Here is a 7,076-nt window from a genome sequence, read left to right on the forward strand (position 1 = left end):
ACTGCACGCCCAATTCGGATAATCGGCTAATTGAACGCAAAAGACTCTAGTTGTCTTCAATTCTTCGTTCACGCTTCACTTGTCTTACTCGTTTACTGAGATAGTCACGTAACAATGGTCGTGTAGTCACGTGATAATGGTTGCGTCACAGTAATTTCTGTCAAAGTAACGCGCGGAAACTCAAAAAATAGACTTTTCTCTTCTTTTAGCTTTTCCTTTCCATCCCGTTTGTCACGTATCAGTCTCCTTTGCTCTTTAGTCGCGTAAGAGTGTAAAATCGAGAGTCCTTTTACTCTTCTCGCCAAGAAATTACAATTAAGTCGACCCCTCGAAAAGGGCCCTTACTTCAATTTTCGCGCATATGTTACGGAGTCAAAATTGCATTCATCTGGTATCATCGTTTTGTCGATCCGTCTTTCCGTTTTGCCGTAAATCCATATGACAAGTGCTGACGTACGCATATAAATATATAAATATATAAATATATAAATATATAAATATACTAGTAAATGCTCGGTTAGCATTGTGTTTGGCGAGCGATGGTGTTCTGTCTTTACCTATTCGCGTAACAATGGTTGCGCTACGTAGCAATAGTTTTTGTCAAACAAACGCAGGAACTCAGGAAACAGACTTTCAGTTGCTCTTCTATAGTATTTTGCGTTCAATTATCCGAAATCGGTGTTCAAGTATCCGTTGCTTACAGCTGTTGTGCAATATCATGGAAAACTGAATAACTTACATAGTCTGCAGTTGGGCACCTGCTCAAATATCATCATTCATCAGCTGTATAGACGCAATAATTTGTAATTAATCTTGACTTTAGCGTGAATTTTTAGTGTATGTTGTACAATAATTTTCTTTGCAAATATCTTGGTGTCCCACGTCTCCGCGGAGATCTAACTCTAGGCTGTTGAGAGCGAACTAAATTTACATATCTAGGAAGCCTACAACAACGCCTTGATCCGTCAATCGTGGTGTAATCCGCATACTTTGTAAACCGCGCGTCCTGCGTGATACCATGCAACAGTCCATCATGCGTCGCAGCTGGTTTTTAGCTAATCAAGAGCTCGAATTTCACTACTTCGCCTTGTCACCTTTCTTGAATCAATCATTTATTGTTCAGCTGAAACGTGAGTGAGCATCATAGAAAGACGGCATGAAAGAAATGTGCGCGGTTTTGACTTCACGTATAAGACTGAAATAATTGGCGAGCAAAGCGAGTCTCTCTCTTGTCATGTCAATTGAGCTCGAGATATATTTTATTTATATATTTATATATATTTATATTTATATATTTATATATTTATATATTTATATATTTATATATTTATATATTTATATATTTATATGCGTACGTCAGCACTTGTCATATGGATTTACGGCAAAACGGAAAGACGGATCGACAAAACGACGATGCCAGATGAATGCAATTTTGACTCTGTAACATATGCGCGAAAATTGAAGCAAGGGACCCTTTTCGAGGGGTCGACTTAATTGTAATTTTTTGGCGAGAAGAGTAAAACGACTCTCGATTTTGCTCCCTTACGCGACTAAAGAGCAAAGGAGACTGATACGTGACAAACGGGATGGAAAGGAAAAGCTAAAAGAAGAGAAAAGTCTGCTTTTTGAGTTTCCGCGCGTTACTTTGACAGGAATTATTGTGACGCAACCATTATCACGTGACTACGTGACCATTGTTACGCGACTATCTTAGTAAACGAGTGAGATAATTGAAGAGTGAACGAAAAATTGAAGACGATTATAGTATTTTGCGTTCAATTATCCGAACTCGGCGTTCAGTTATCCGATTCGAGGATTCAATTATTCGATGTTCTGTCCTAATTGGAAGTACCAAATGTAGAAATAATTATTTTAGGTGCACATTTCTTTCATGCCGTCTTTCTATGATGCTCACTCACGTTTCAGCTGAACAATAAATGATTGATTCAAGAAAGGTGGGAAGGCGAAATAATGAAACTCGAGCTCTTGATTAGCTATAAACCCGCTCCAACGCATGACGGACAGTTGCAAGGTATCACGCAAGAGGCGTGATTTACAAAGTATGCGGATTACACCACGATTGACGGAGCAAGGCGTTGTTGTAGGCTTCCTGGATATGTACATTTAGTTCGCTCACAACAGGTTAGCTAGACCTTCGCGGAAACGTGGGACACCAAGATTAATGCAAAGGAAATTTTCCTACAACACACGCTAAAAAGTCACGCTAAAGTCAAGATTAATTACAAATTATTGCGTCTATACAGCTGATGAATGATGATATTTGAGCAGCTGCCCAACCGCAGACTATGTAAGTTATTTAGTTGCACAACAGCCGTTAGCAACGAATAATTGAGCGCCTGAATCGGACAATTGAACGCAGAATACTATAGAAGAGCAACTGAAAGTCTGTTTCCTGAGTCCCCGCGTTTGTTTGACAGAAACTATTGCTACGTAACGCAACCATTGTTACGCGAATTTGTAAAGACAGAACACCATCGCTCGCCAAACACAATGCTAACCGAGCATTTACTAGTTATTTCTATATTTGGTACTTCTAAGACAGAACATCGGATAATTGAATACCTGAGTCGGATAACTGAACGCCCAATTCGGGTAATTGATTGCCTGAATCGGATGATTGAACGCTGGATTAAGTTAATTGGACGCAAAATACTCTAGTTGTCTTCAATTCTTTGTTCACGCTTCAATCGTCTCACTCGTTTACTAAGATAGTCGCGTAACAATGGTCACGTAGTCACGTGATAATGGTTGCGTGGCAATAATTTTTATCAAAGTAACGCGCGGAAACTAAAAAAAAGACTTTTCTCTTCTTTTAGCTTTTCCTTTCTATTCCGTTTCTCATGCATCAGTCTCCTTTGCTCTTTAGTCGCGTAAGGGAGCAAAATCGAGAGTCGTTTCACTCTTCTCGCCAAGATATTACAATTGAGTCGACCCCTCGAAAAGGTCCCTTGCTTCAATTTTTAGCACATATGTTACAGAGTCAAAATTGCATTCATCTGGCATCGTCGTTTTGTCGATCCGTCTTTCTGTTTTGCCGTAAATCCATATGACAAGTGCTGCTGACGTACGTATATAAATATATAAATATATAAATATATAAATATATAAATATATAAATATATAAATATATAAATATATAAATATATAAATATATAAATATATAAATATATAAATATATAAATATATAAATATATAAATATACTAGTAAATGCTCGGTTAGCATTGTGTTTGGCGAGCGATGGTGTTCTGTCTTTACAAATTCGCGTAACAATGGTTGCGTTACTTAGCAATAGTTTTTGTCAAACAAACCCGGGAACTCAGGAAACAGACTTTCAGTTGCTAATCTAAAGTATTTTGCGTTCAATTAACCGATTCAGGCGTTCAATTATCCGTTGCTTACGGCTGTTGTGCGACTAAATAACTTACATAGTCTGCGGTTGGGCAGCTGCTCAAATATCATCATTCATCAGCTGTATAGACGCAATAATTTGTAATTAATCTTGACTTTAGCGTGAATTTTTAGCGTGTGTTGTAGGATAATTTCCTTTGCACTAATCTTGCTGTCCCACGTTTCCACGAAGGTCCAGCTGAGCTGTTGTGAGCGAACTAAATCTACATATCTAGGAAGCCTACAACAACGCCTTGCTCCGTCAATCGTGGTGTAATCCGCATACTTTGTAAATCGCGCGTCTTGCGTGATACCATGCAACAGTCCATCATGCGTCGCAGCGAGTTTTTAGCTAATCAAGAGCTCGAATTTCACTACTTCACCTTCCCACCTTTCTTGAATCAATCATTTATTGTTCAGCTGAAACGTGAGTGAGCATCATAGAAAGACGTCATGAAAGAAATGTGCGACTAAAATAATTATTTCTATATTTGGTACTTCTAATTAGAACAGAACATCGGATAATTGAATGCCCGAATCGGATAACTGAACGGCCAATTCGGATAATTGCTTGCCTGAATCGGGTAACTGAACGCTGAGTTCAGATAATTGAAAGCAAAACGCTATAGTTGTCTTCAATTCTTCGTTCACGCTTCAGTCGTCTCACTCGTTTACTGAGATAGTCGCGTAACAATGACCGCATAGTCACGTGACAATGGTTGCGTAGCAATAATTTCTATCAAAGTAACGAGCGGAAACTCAAAAATCAGACTGTTCTCTTCTTTTAGCTTTTCTTTTTCATTCCTTTTGTCACGAATCAGTCTCCTTTTCTCTTTAGTCGCGTACGGGAGCAAAATCGAGAGTCGTTTGACTCTCCTCGCCAAGAAATTACAATTGAGTCGACCCCTCAAGAGAGGTCCCATGCTTCAATTTTTAGCGCATATGTTACCGAGTCAAAATTGCATTCATCTGGCATCGTCGTTTTGTCGATTTGTCTTTCTGTTTTGCCGTAAATCCGCATGACAAGTGCTGACGCACGTATATATATAAATATATAAATATATAAATATAATTTATCTCGAGCTCAATTGACATGACAAGAGAGAGGCTCGCTTCGCTCGCCAATTATTGGCGAGCGAAGCGAGCCTCTCTCTTGTCATGTCAATTGAGCTCGAGATATATTTTATTTATATATTTATATATTTATATATTTATATATATACGTACGTCAGCACTTGTCATATGGATTTACGGCAAAACAGAAAGACAAATCAACAAAACGACGATGCCAGATGAAAGCAATTTTGACTTCGTAACATATGCGCTAAAAATTGAAGCATGGGACCTCTTTTGAGGGGTCGACTCAATTGTAATTTCTTGGCGAGGAGAGTCAAACGACTCTCGATTTTGCTCCCTTACGCGACTAAAGAGAAAAGGAGACTGATTTGTGACAAACAGAATGAAAAAGAAAAGCTAAAAAAGAGAAAAGTCTGTTTTTTGAGTTTCCGCGCGTTACTTTGATAGAAATTATTGCTACGCAACCGTTGTCACGTGACTATGCGATCATTGTTACGCGACTATCTCAGTAAACGAGTGAGACGACTGAAGCGTGAACGAAGAATTGAAGACAACTATAGTGTTTTGCGTTCAATTATCTGAACTCAGCGTTCAGTTACCCGATTCAGGCAAGCAATTATCCGAATTGGGCGTTCAGTTATCCGATTCGGGCATTCAATTATCCGATGTTCTGTCCTAATTAGAAGTAAGAAATATAAAAATAATTATTTTAGTCGCACATTTCTTTCATGACGTCTTTCTATGATGCTCACTCACGTTTCAGCTGAACAATAAATGATTGATTCAAGAAAAGTGAGAAGGTGAAGTAGTGAAATTCGAGCTCTTGATTAGCTAAAAACCAGCTGCGACGCATGATGGACTGTTGCATGGTATCACGCAAGACGCGCGATTTACAAATTATGCGGATTACACCACGATTGATGGAGCAAGGCGTTGTTGTAGGCTTCCTAGATATGTAGATTTAGTTCGCTCACAACAGCTTAGTTAGACCTCCGCGGAAACGTGGGACACCAAGATTAGTGCAAAGGAAATTATCCTACAACACACGCTACAAATTCACGCTAAAGTCAAGATTAATTACAAATTATTGAGTCTATACAGCTGATGAATGATGATATTTGAGCAGCTGCCCAACCGCAGACTATGTAAGTTATTTAGTTGCACAACAGCCGTAAGCAACGGATAATTGAACGCCTGAATCGAATAATTGAACGCAAAATACTTTAGAAGAGCAACTGAAAGTCTGTTTTCTGAGTTCCCGCGTTTATTTGACAAAAACTATTGCTAAGTAACGCAACCATTGTTACGCGAATTGGTAAAGACAGAACACCATCGCTCGACAAAAACAATGCTAACCGAGCATTTACTAGTATATTTATATATTTATATATTTATATATTTATATATTTATATATATACGTGCGTCAGCACTTGTCATGCGGATTTACGGTAAAACAGAAAGACGAATCGACAAAACGACGATGCCAGATGAATGCAACTTTGACTCCGTAACATATGCGCTAAAAATTGAAGCAAGAGACCCCTTTCAAAGGGTCGACTCAATTGTAATTTGTTGGCGAGAAGAGTCAAACGACTCTCGATTTTGCTCACTTACGCGACTAAAGAGCAAAGGAGACTGATTCGTGACAAATGGAATAAAAAGGAAAAGCTAAAAGAAGAGAAAAGTCTGTTTTTTGAGTTTCCGCGCGTTACTTTGATAGAAATTATTGTTACGCAACCATTGTCACGTGACTATGCGATCATTGTTACGCGACTATCTCAGTAAACGAGTGAGACGATTGAAGCGTGAACGAAGAATTGAAGACAACTATAGTGGTTTGCGTTCAATTATCCGAACTCAGCATTCAGTTACCCGATTCAGGCAAGCAATTATCCGAATTGGGCGTTCAGTTATCCGATTCGGGCATTCAATTAACCTAATTAGAGGTACCAAATATAGAAATAATTATTTTAGTCGCACATTTCTTTCATGTCGTCTTTCTATGATGCTCACTCACGTTTCAGCTGAACAATAAATGATTGATTCAAGAAAGGTGGGAAGGCGAAGTAGTGAAATTCGAGCTCTTCATTAGCTAAAAACCCGCTGCGACGTATGATGGACTGTTGCATGGTATCACGCAAGACGCGCGATTTACAAAGTATGCGGATTACACCACGATTGACGGAGCAAGGCGTTGTTGTAGGCTTCCTAAATATGTAGATTTAGTTCGCTCACAACAGCTTAGTTAGACCTCCGCGGAAACGTGGGACACCAAGATTAGTGCAAAGGAAATTATCCTACAACACACGCTAAAAATTCACGCTAAAGTCAAGATTAATTACAAATTATTGAGTCTATACAGCTGATGAATGATGATATTTGAGCAGCTGCCCAACCGCAGATTATGTAAGTTATTTAGTTGCACAACAGCCGTAAGCAACGGATAATTGAACGCCTGAATCGGTTAATTGAACGCAAAATACTTTAGAAGAGCAACTGAAAGTCTGTTTCCTGAGTTCTCGCGTTTTGTTTGACAAAAACTATTGCTAAGTAACGCAACCATTGTTGCGCGAATTGGTAAAGACAGAA

Source organism: Corticium candelabrum, chromosome 11 (assembly GCF_963422355.1).
Source record: "Corticium candelabrum chromosome 11, ooCorCand1.1, whole genome shotgun sequence".
Classification (NCBI taxonomy): domain Eukaryota; kingdom Metazoa; phylum Porifera; class Homoscleromorpha; order Homosclerophorida; family Plakinidae; genus Corticium; species Corticium candelabrum.